General features: G+C 41.8%; 1 protein-coding gene across 5 annotated transcripts in view; it reads left to right on the top strand.

The window, feature by feature from the left end:
- Positions 1–12600, top strand: part of PLXNA2 (plexin A2) — a 322079-nt gene that overhangs the window by 71279 nt on the left and 238200 nt on the right. The window lies entirely within an intron of this gene.

Below are 12600 nucleotides of genomic sequence, written 5' to 3'. Positions count from 1 at the left end.
AGCTGCCAGACTTCACTTCACACTCCAGGCGCACGGAGACGAGTAATGCCTTGTGCTGCTCCTCGCTGCGCAGCTTGCTACTGTCTCCCCAAACCAAGTGCAACTATTTGGTTAATTCTGAAGCATTATTTGCGATGTCCTAAGGCTGTGACATACTGGATCGACACGGCGGCCAAAACTCATAGATTTAAACGTAGGATTAAAACAGCATGCAAAGAAAAATCTGTATATCAAAGGGAAGAATCCCGGGGCTTTGAACCAGATTCTATTTCTTTGATAAAACAAGTTCAAAGATACATCAGAATCGCTGGTCCTAGAATAAAAACGTTCATTTCTAGGTAGTGATTTATGGGACAGGATTTCAGCTTTATCGTGCAGATCATACGTCTAGATTTCTAGAAACAACAACAAACTTGAGGTTACTCAGCTCTTCTTGTTTTTCCTCGTACTTTTCTTCACCATCAAAAGCAACTCAACTTGTTAATTGGGAAATGTAATTTTGGTATTTGCACTGGACATGCGGTTCTCTCAGGGAATTACAAACGCTTGATAATAGGAATTTCATAGTGAAGGTGTTAAGTAAGTATTCTAACTTTACTGCCTCTGATCTTTACTAATTACTAGTCTATTATGATGGATGGATACATATACGTGAGATAGGGTACTGCAGGCTGGTGCTTGCTGTCTGCTTACTGGTCAAGAAGGCCGCTCTTTCTAATAAAGCAAACTAAAGGATTCTAGTATCCGTATTTCTGCAAAGTTCCTAAAGCCTCTTATCTAAGGGTGTGCCATTTGGATATAGCGGAAGGTTTCATTAGTGGAGGTCCCAGAAATAAGTAGAGTCTCTGATCACTAAAAGCCAATAATTTATCAACATTTAGTCGTCATATTAATGAAAAATTGATTCTTTTAACCAAAGGCTCAAAATCTTCCAAACTGTCTAAGGGCTTATTCAGACGAGCGCAGTTTTAACACTCAGATAGCCGCACTAAAACAGCGTGACTATCTGAGGGTTAAATCAGATGAGGACCTCGCAGCTGCTATTAGCGAGTGTGCCGCTCCCTCTGCCTCCCTTTTGCCATAGGAGATTATGAGAGATGCAGTCGTATGAGAGATGCAGTTGATGTGCCATTAAAAGATAGGACATGTCCTTTCTTTTGAGGGAGAAAAATCTTGCCGTCAAAAACCGCACCTATATCTTATGCTTTGACGTGCATTTTTTTTTTTTGGTACCTCAAAATATTGATCACCTGAAAGAGCCTATAGGAAACCATGGGTTCTTTTAGATGCGCTTTTTTGACGCACCTACTCAGCGTCAAAACAACGCTCATGTTAGAGAGGCCTAAGTGTGAAATAAGAGCTGAGGAGACTCCATTCAGGCCATGGGTGAGGGTCCCAGCTCATGAACCACCAGCGGCGTACTTTCTAACATATACACTCTTGAAAGAAATATCTATTCAAGCTTAATACACTTGTTAAAAAGGGTATATACCCTGTTTCCCCAAAAATAAGCCCTATCCTGATTTTTCTGGATTTTTCAGGGATGCTTGAAATATAAGACCTACCCTGAAAATGAGCCCTAGTTGCATTACCTAAAAACAACCAATGCATTACCTAGCAGGCTTGCCCCACGTCCCTCCTGCTGCTCTCCGCAGCTCTTGCAGGCTTTCTGCAGTCCTCAGCGGCCAACAGCAGATCGCTTCCTGGTCATGGGATTCAGAAATCCTGACTCCACAAGGCGATGACTGTGATTCGTTCTCAAGTGCTGCTTAGCCAATCAATGCAGTGCTCGATGAAACAATGCACGATGGCTATGATTGGCTGAGTAGAGCTTGAGAACCAATGAATGCAAAAACCAATCACAGCCATCGCTTCCAAGCTAGTTATAGAAGCTGGCAATTCTCACACAAGCATATGTAAAAAGGTTGCGCTTTTTACTTAGTGTTTTACTGTGTGCAGAGCTGTGTTTTTGTGCACATTTGCCTGCATATTTTTTGCGCAGTAACAATGCAAGCAAGCTGATGTCACAACTTTTTTTCCACCTCCCGATGGCATAGTAACCTGCATAAAAATGCAGTATTATGCATGCAATTGCTTATTATACGTACCCTATTCATTTCAGTGAGCAATTTAGTGCATTTTTATGAAGTTTAAAAAAAAAGTGATTGGGAAGAGGACATTCCTCTGGACTTCCTTCTGACCTTTCATATTCTCCACTTATGCAAGAATCCCTGGACGAGGTTCATTCCATTCTTGAGAGTATCAAACCTGGCCAAAAATTTGTACTCCCAAATTCTTCTGTGATGCTACGACTTGAAATTGCCCTTCAGTATGATAACTCTCATCTGCTCTATGCTGTGTCCCTGACCACAAAAATGTTTTGCCACAGGTAATTTCATCTTTCCTCCTCTAACTGAGTGGCGATGAGATCTCATCCTGGCTCTGTTTTTGTCCTGTTTCCCCGATATAAAGCCCCCCCAACAGGACATTCACTGCACCGCATCAGGTACACAGCATTGGATGTGGAACATGTGAATATCCCAGGGATCTTATAAGCCTGCTGTGTGTTGGGCATCTGTATCCTGTCCGTGGTCCATACATGTGAGCAGGTCTTGCTGCTCCTTACCTCACAGGGATAAGTTCTTTTTTGCGTGTATGAGGGGAATGCACTTCTGATTATAAAGTTTCTCAGGTTAGGAGGTTGCCTGTAACACAGATGGAGAGGGTCCGAGAATATGGTTTTCCAGACGGTCATCCTTGTGTAGGGTATGATTGAGTTTTTCTGCGGTTTTCCTTAGTATCTCTAGATGCGGATTATAGGTCACTACTAGAGGCACATGATTGTTTCTTTCTTTCTCCTTGTATTGGAGTAGTTGATTTCCGGGTATCCTGGTGGCTCTGGTGAAAATTGAGATAGGATGGTAGCTCTGATTTAAAAAATGTCTTTTTGAGGTTGTGTAAATGTTCCTCTCTCTCTGTTGGGTTGCAGCAAATCTGGTTGTATCTAAATGGCCTGGCTGTAGACTCTGGATTTTTTGATGTGTTTAGGATGGAAACTGTCTCATCTGAGTTATGTGGGTTGATTAGTCGGTTTCTGGTATAGGGATGTCTGTATTGAGTTGTTCGAAATTTTTATGCTGGTATCCAAAAAGTTGATTTCTGCATATGAGTAGCTTAATGTCAGGTTTATGGTGGAGTAAAATGCATTGAATCTCTCATGAAATTTATTAGTTCTTGTGTGTTGGTCCATATGATTATGATGTCATCAATGTAGTGGAAGTATGCCAATGGTTTGTTGGGGTAGGAGGCCATAAAGTCACTCTAGTTTTGCCATGAAATGGTTAGCATATTGCAGTGCCTTTTTACTGCCCATGGCGGTCCCGGTTAGCCGCAGGAATATCTCTTTGGCAAAGGAGAAATAATTGTGTGTGAGTATGAATCTTGTGAATTGTAACATCGACATAGAGGCCACCCTATTGGCCTCAAGGTGCACCTGGCAGACGGTCAGTCCATCTTTGTGTGGGATGTTGGAGTATAAGGACTCCACATCCATGGTGGCCAGGGTTGCGCCATCTGGAAGGGGACGTATAGTTGGCAGTTTGTTCAGTAGGTCCATGGTGTCCTGCAAGTAGCTAGTTGTATTCCTCACCAGTGGTTTGAGGACCCCTACCCATCCTGAGATTTTTTTTTCAGTGAGGGTTCCCATGTCTGAGGTAATTGGCCTCCCTGGGTTGCCAGCTTTGTGTAGTTTGAGAAGCATATAGAATACTCTACGTCGAACATGTGGTAAAAAAAATGCTTTTGTGCAAGCGGCGTAATAGTCTATCTTTCTGTGAATGTCTCTAAACTCCAGAACTTTGACCAGTGATATTAGCCCTTTCCAATCCATTTATTTTTTCTCACCCATTCTCCCCAGCTCCAAATAAATTGGAGCTGGGGAAAATGGGTGAGAAAAAATACATTTTCCCTGCACCCTCCTGAACTGACAGAGTTCAGGAGGGTGCAGGTGCTCACTGCACCGTGCAGGGGCCTGCTTACCTGTCAGGCGTCTTCCGCATTCTCCTTCTGCCTCCCGGCTCGGCGAACATGTGACCGCTGGGGTCAGGTGGCACATGGCGGTCACATGATCACCGGGCCGGAAGACAGAAGGAGAACGCGCAAGACGCCGGTTAGGTAAGCAGGTCCCACAGTGCAGGCTCTCGGCTCGGAGTTCATGTGACCGCCGGGGGTCAGGTAACACCGGCAGTCACATGATCGCCGGCCGGCCGGAATCTCTATGCATTACATAGCGCTAATTGAGCGCTATGTAATGTGTAAAGGAGAAGGCAGAAAGGGTTAAAAACCCTTTCTGCCTTCTCCTCGGGGGTCCTCGATGGGGACCAGTGCACAAGTGTATCTGCACCCGATGTGTCCGACAATCGGGTGCAGATCCACTCCTGCCCTGCAGTGTCGGGCCTGCCCCGACATCGGAGCTATGGAGGGAAATGATGATGTCGGGGCAGGCCCGACATTGGATTGGAAAGGGTTAACTGTTGCACAGAAGGAAATGGGTTAGGTGGCAGCTGTTGGCCTACAGAAGAAGCTCCTACATGTTTTCTGGTAGAGTAGAACCTTTAAAGGCATTTTTCGGTTCTTAAAAATTGATGACCTATCCACAGGGTAGGTCATCAGTAACTGATCGGTGGAAGCCCACCACCCAGGACTCTAGCCAAAAAGCTGTTTAATCAGCCACTGTCACCCTGTAGAAAGCAGATTAGCTTCTTACATTGTACAGTGGCCTAACTTGGTATTGGAAGCACATCTCGCATTCACTTAAATGGGGCTGTTCCTGCAGTACCACACTGGACCACTGCACAATGTACAGAGCTATCTGCTTCCTGCTCCACACATTGGCCTTGCGGACCCTCAACGACGGACTCTCGCTGTTCATCTATTGATGAACTATGCTTTGGATTGGTCAACAACTTTAAGAACCAAAAAACCCTTTAGTTAGTACTCAGCAGGCATTTTCATTAATACACACATATGAAATCCTAGGGGCTCGTAATATCAGTTATATAAAGTATATGGCATTTCTTTTCGTACTTCAGAAAATATTTATCTTATTTTATCATTATTTGTGCAAAAATATAGCTACTGCTGTGCTCCAAAGTCCCATCATGGACTGGTCACTCAGTAGCTGTATTTAGATCATTGTAAATCAAATGATGAATTGGATGTAAAATACAATTGGAGGTATGGAAGGAAAAGAAATATAATTATTTAAGAAAAATGACCAAATAATTGATTCCAGATGTGATTTTTATAGGAAGAGTGCATCTTGTAATACAAATGAAATACGTGTTGGCATAAAGAAATGTGATTTAGAACGATGAAGCCTCCAGGCATTCTTCATGTAGTAAAAACGTGCTGTCCTACCGTTTAGAACATGGAGGGCTCCAGTTTGGTTTCATCCCGTTGGAAAAGTGTAATAATTAATTTGTGTCTGACATTTAAAGGATGATTTAGACAAATACTTAAAATGATAATCTTTCCATTGTTACACAATAGAATTTCAGTGTCAAAGCAAGGTTAATAAAACCAGAGTTTTCAATATCAAACTCAGGTAAGATATCTATAGGAGTAAAATTTCATAATTCTAATGACTCTGGGTCAGGAAGGGTATAGTTTCTCATTAAAGGGGTTTTGTCATAAAAAAAATCTATACTCTCCTATTCCTCCCCAGGCAGACTCCTTACCGCATCTTCTCGCTGTTCTTCTCCAGTCCTTCGAGGTCGGCTCACCTCCAGACAGCCGGCTCGTTATGAAGCATGCATTCCTCGCATTCATTGTCCTGCAGGTCAATGAAGGTCACGTCCCTGTGACATGGCGTTCACTGGCTAGGAAGGAATGCTGATCTACTGCAGAGACAGCAGGCATACGCATTCTCTGCAATAGCTCGGCACTCCCTGTGAACTAGGGATGTAGCGTACATTGCCTGGCAGGAAGAATTGCCTGTGAATGTATGTAACATTAAAGGAAACAGATGAATCTGCCAGCTGGAGGTGAAGTGAGTGCCTCCCCCCCGGGCCAGGAGAAAATTGGAGAGGAGAAGCTGAGGTAAGTAGACTGACGGGAGAGAAATAAGTCAGTATAGAATTTGATTTTTTTACTGACATAAGAGACTTATTAGGCCATCCATGCTCCTCTGGGAAATATGCAAATGGAAAGATGGAACAATACATCTGCAGCGCTGCCTATTGGAAGGCAGCATTCTTGCAAGTCAATGTTAGATTTTTTTTTTGCAAGTCTTGTAACAATGACTGGGAATTGTAAGCAAAAGCCAGGAACCATATGCAGTGAATGGTTTCTCGCTTTGACTTACAACTCCCAGTCATTGTTGCAGGACTTGTATAAAAGTTCTAACATTGACTTGCAATTGTTGCTTTTCAATAGGTGGCGCTGCAGAGGTATTGTTCCATCTTCCCATTTTTATGACTCTGTAATGCACATTACAATACCACGTTACCCATTCACTAAGCAGAGCCTTTCTGTGACAAATATATATGCTTTGAGATTATTTCATGGTAGTAGCACGGAGCTTCAGCTACAGTGTAGCAGTCACAAAGGTACTCTCAAGGTAGAAAGGAAGAATGTAGGATTTACAGTTGTAGCCTGTAAATTACTCTACCCTCATTATATTTGTGGTTTTAGGATTTAGGAACTTATTGCATTGGAGAATCATCAATCATTGAGCAGATGATGAAAAATTGGCATTTCATAATATAGTTTTATTATTTTTCTGTTTAAAGAACCTTCTTCTTTGGGTACGGTAGAATTGGGGTTGGTGGCAACAAAATTATTGCTGTAAGTGGACAAGAAAGAGCTGTGTAACGATTTCCAGCACTGGGTTGCAGCCTCTGGTGTAGTGGCCACAGGTCTGGAGAGTAGTCAAGGAAGAGCCAGGAGTGAGCAATGGGAGGTGTCAGTTTGCAGTGCAGATGGATGCAGTGAGTAGCATAGTCAGAAGGGAAGCCAGAAGTCGGTATTAGGAGGTCTTGCAGAAACAGTAGAGGAACGGCCAAGTGGAGCTTGATCAAATGGTGCTGCTGTGGAGCAGAATAGTCATGCACTGAGGAAGTAGCAGGGCTAGGCTTTTATTGGAAGAGCAATCAAGAACTGAAGCAGGGTCAGGACCAGGTGGCAGGAACTAGGTAACTGGGATCAGGGAACAAGGCTAAGATTCATGCAAGGGAACTGTCCACAGCCTGGATAGCTCAGTAGTGAGAGCCACCGGCTGGAGTACAGGAGGTCTTTGTTCGATTCCTGATAAACTGCAATGTTTCTGCTGATGGCATCAATAAGTAGAAGGAGATATAATTTTCTTCTCCATATTTCAGAATGCTCGGGATGCTGGGAATGCTTGTTATTGTGGTGCACATCATCTGTACTAAACTTCAGTCACGAAGTTGTAGGAAGTTCTCCAAACACATGATCAGTCTCAAGAGCCAAGCAATAGACATCTGTAAATTCCCAGTATGAGCTTTCTAATTTTCCACCAATTAAAAAATATCAGACTATCCGCCTTCAGAAACACATTTAATTTATCATGAAATACAATGTATTTAGACATCGAAAAGGTAACAATTGGCTTACAATACTGTTCATTTCAGTGGCAGCAATGGTAGAGGAAAAACATTATTTTTACATATTTTTGCAGTTTACATGTTCTGCCTTGTACTTTTTTCTTATCAAATCAACCATGACAGCATCACTAATAAATGTTGACATTAAGAATTGATTTTAAGCAAGAGCAAACAGAAAATAAGAACCTACAATTCCATAACGGGAAATGACTAATGTAATGAATTATTGAATTGATGATTGAGTTGCTTAGATGTCATTTTTGCATTCTGCATAACATTTAAGGGGTCATTTATGAAAAGCGATGTTGTGTAGAATGTAATCTACCTCCAGCCCAGTGGGGATTATTTTAATTACAAAGCAGTGGCCAATGCAGTAGGAAATCTAGAGGCACATTTACCACCGTGCCAGCTTGTAGATGAAGCTATGTTATAAAGACCCACAATGTCAGCACTACAATACCCCTTATTTTATAGCGTTATGTTACATTTATACAGCCTCCTCCAAAGAGTAACGTTATTATCACTCAGGTATAGAAGGCATTTTTTACCTTGTCAAAAAATATATTGCTTCCCTGCAGCATTATTGGGTCAAATGGGGCACTGGGTCTTGTGAGACTTTGAATGAATTTCAATTACTGTCAATCAGATGATGTTGATAGTCGCCTCTCAGTGGGCGCCGCTGCTTTACATATTTTCATGGTTTCTTTAGCACATTGACTGGATGCAGGCACGAGCCAATAACATCTGTGTACACTATGCTGCGATATAGCATGGGATTCATATGTACATTGCCAGATGGAGAGCAAAGGAGCAGGGGAACAAATTGCCCAACACCAGGGAGTATTTGCTCTCATAAGTAACGAGCAGGACACGCGTATTCCATAGTTACATTTTACTCTTTTTGATAACCTTCATTTTTTTAATTCCGAAATTAATTTGGAGGTTAAAAAAAACAAACAACTAACATCTACTGAATTTGGAAAAAAAGTTTCTCAATTTTTTTATTACACTAAAAAGTATTAACAATTTTAGTTTACGATTTAATTGATATTGATGTAACAAGGTAGCATGGCACGAATGATGGAGACAGTCAACATAACCCTTTCCGGACCGCCTTACAGTAGAATAGAGGTGTGTATTTAGAGACGTTCTAATCCGCTGTACATACAGAGAATCATTTGGTTCTTCACAAAAGGCTCTTGGGAGATGGCCTTTATCATACAATTCTAATACAACTCTGATATGAATATCCTAATTCATTAATTTTCACTGGTACATTATGCTGAATAAGCAGAGAAAAGCAGTTACTCGTAGGATCCCGGCTTTATCTGCAGTCATCTTTGGGAAGCTGCGAGCCTCCTAAATAGCCGCCTTATGTAATGAGACTTGCAGATTTGTTTAGTGTAAACTTTAACCTTCACACCAAACTACTGAGATTAGGAGAACACAGTTTGGCCCTCAAATAGCTCATTTGGCAAATAACTTGCCTAAAAGTGTCCAGAACATATAACCACAGACTGTGGGGCTCTTGTGTGCTAAAATCTGGCTGGAACGTGGCTTTATGGGAACTAACCTTAGCTAGCCAGATGCCTGTGTTACGGGTCAGCTCTGCTCAGCTGTAGACGCTAGCTGTGATGCAGCCCTAGTTTCCCCTCAATTAGGAGTCACTTCCCATTATCTTATCAGCAGGACGCTGTCCTATTATTGCTGCAGCCCTTCCAGAACAACAAGCCCCGGTGCTCCAGGCGCAGAGATAGTGATGTCACTTTCATCAAGCTTCGCCTGCCAATAACTTACATTTTTTATTTTATCTCTTAAAATATGAAGCCAAAATAATGAAAACATTTCCTGGATTTTTTGTAATCTTTGACTGTGTTGCTGATGTCTAACATTTCTATAGGTTAGTCCTATGCTTCTGTCTCTTAGTGATGACAGCCATATTATCCTCTCTGCTAATAATTTTATCTCTACCACTAACCGCTCCTACACAACAAAGGAAAATTAATGAAAAAAAACAGAATGCAGTCCACTTAGTCGCTCTGTCCGTTTGTCGGGCATTGGTCTCGTCTTCTCCTGACTATAGATGTTGAAGTCACACTATTAATTCTTCACAAAGGTGACCATCTGCAAAATTTGCACAAAACTGTTGAATTCAAGGCAGCAACCCAGACTTAATAATTGAATTGAGTATGACACAAGCAGTGTTATGTAACAAGCACTGCAGTGACCATAATATATAAATTTACACTTGTCTTTCGAAAGGGAGTTTTATAGGTGAGCTACAAAAATACTGAACTTTAGCAAAACAAATTTTGATCAGCTCAGAGATGTCCCTAACCTTATTGACTGGGATGATGTCCTCAAAAATAAGAGTACAAACAATAAATGGGAAATGTTCAAAAACCTCTTAAATATTAACGGTGAGAGGTTCGGTAAGGCCCCCGCGCCTCTGGACGCCCAAAGGGATGCATTAGCAAGTGGTCATAAGGCCTAAGTCTTACTTCAATTGTGAGTAAGATGTTTGAAGGGTTTCTAAGAGATGCTATCCTGGAGGACCTCAAGGAAAATGGCTGTATAACTCCGTATCAGCATGGGTTTATGAGATGTTGCTCCTGTCAAACCAACAGAATCAGCTTCTACGAGGAGATAAGTTCTAGACTGGATCGAGGAGAGTCACTTGATCTTGTGTAGCTGGACTTTTCCAAAGCATTTGATTTTGTGCCACATAAAAGGTTGGTATATAAAATGAGAATGCTTGGTCTGGGCAAGTGAGTAAGGAACTGGTCAGTGATACAAGGCAAATGGTGGATATTAATGGTAGATACTCTGATTGGGTAACCGTTACTAGTGGGGTACCACAGGGGGCAGTACTTGGCGCTATTCTTTTAAATATATTCATTAATGACCTGGTAGAAGGATTATACAGTAAAATATCAATACCTGCAGATGATACAAAACTATGAAGAGATATTAACACAACAAAGGACACAAGGAGATTGCAAGAGGATCTAGACAAGTTGGGGTTGTGCAGAAAAGAGGCAAACGAGGTTTAACACTGATAAATGTAAGGTTCTGCACATGGAAATACATGTCACCATTACACACTAAATGGCAAACCACTGGGTAACACTGACATGGAGAAGGATTTGTGGTTTTCAGTTAACTGTAAGCTTAACTGGAGCAACCAGTGTCAGACAGCTGCTGCCAAGGCAAATGGAATCATGGAGTGCATCAAAAGAGGCCTATGGGCACATGACGCGAACATTGTTCTTCCTCTTTACAAGTCACTGGTCAGACCACACATGGAATATTGTATACAGTTTTGCACACCGGTACTCAAGCAGGAGCTTGAGCGAGTTGCAAGGCGGGCAACTTAAGTTAATAAATGGAATGAGTGGACTAAAATACCCAGAGAGGTTATCAAAATTGGGGTTATTTAGAAAACAGAAAGCTGAGGGGCGACCTAATAACTATATTGGGGGACAATAGAGAGATCTCTCCTATAATCTGGTTATACTCATGACTGTAACAAGGTGGCGCTCTCTACGTCTAGAAGAAAGGAGGTATCTACACAACCTAGGAGGGGGTTCTTTAGTGTAAGAGCAGTGAGACTGTGGAACTCTCAGGCCGAGGATGTGTGATGGTGAATTTGATAACAGAGTACAAGAGAGGCCTGGACGCCTTTCTTGAGCAATACAAGTCCATCTAGTTCAGCCTATTTCCCCCTTCCTCTGGATCAACATTGGGGGGTGATAAGCTGAACTAGATGGACATATGTTACTATGTATAGGCAATGAAGCAACCAACTAACCTGAAGCAAAGGGAAACTGCCCCTTCTCCAAGAATTGCAACTGGGACCAATAGAAAGCAAGACTTTAATTCTGCATTTAGGCAAGATGTCCTCTCTGTGTTAGGTAGCAGTTCGTTGTGCACTTATCTTCTATATAGGAAGCAGAATCAGATGGCGAAAGAAAATCTTCCGATGATGCTTGTATAGTGCACAGATGCAGGCAGACACATTGGCTTGTAGTAATTAATGAGTGGCTTACTACACTAAGCCACAAACACCAATGAGCAAATAAATATCTTAATAATCCACAAGCTAGTCGTAATTACATTGACAGACTGGCATCAAATAGTTATCTGTCCATAGAAATCACTTACACAAAAGAAGGATTATAGGGATAATGAGGAATAAAGGACACCATTTGAGTTCATCCGTGGAAGAGGTTTGCTTAACACTTGCCACCCAAACCAGTCTTGGCCCATGTCTCCAACCCCAACTTTTCAAACCTGATGTGTTTCACTTTATGTGGTAACAACTTTGGTATCCACGGGAAATTCTGACCGGTATGTTTTGTGTTTGTTTAGAGAAAAATCCAAAGTTAAGAGAAAATTTGGAAAAATTAGCAATTTTCAAAATTTGACATTCTCTGCTTGTAATACATGTAGTGCGATACCTCACAAAATAGCTAATAAATAACATTTATCGCATGTCCACGATATGTCTGCTTCATTTTTTTACTTTCCATTTCATGAGATGAGCTGCCTGACTTCCGAGATGGAGGAGGGAGTCATTAGACTCTCAGATTATGGGACTCCTACACAGGGAGGGCCCCTTTCTTTGGGGGATTTTTTGCAAGGGTGCTTTAAAACGTCACTGCAGAAATAGATAAAGACTGCCTGGACGTTTATAGTCTATGGGCGGTTCTGAAATAGTTAAAGTTATTGAGAACATAAACCTGATCACATGGTGCGTTTTTAGCACTGCAAAGTAATAGAGCAAGACATTTCTCATGTAAAGAATGGGCCATACTAAACTTGTGGAGAGGTCCCATGTGTCACCAGTTTTGATGCATGTGCTACTATTCATGGCTGACCATCTTATCTGACATTTTAGTCATTCTTGTCCCTTCTGGGAAATATATCAGACATTTTTTGATTGATTTCCATTTTACACGATCCTGATGGTTCT

This window comes from Eleutherodactylus coqui, chromosome 4 (assembly GCF_035609145.1).
Source record: "Eleutherodactylus coqui strain aEleCoq1 chromosome 4, aEleCoq1.hap1, whole genome shotgun sequence".
Taxonomy (NCBI): domain Eukaryota; kingdom Metazoa; phylum Chordata; class Amphibia; order Anura; family Eleutherodactylidae; genus Eleutherodactylus; species Eleutherodactylus coqui.
This window is presented reverse-complemented; position numbering and strand designations above follow the sequence as displayed.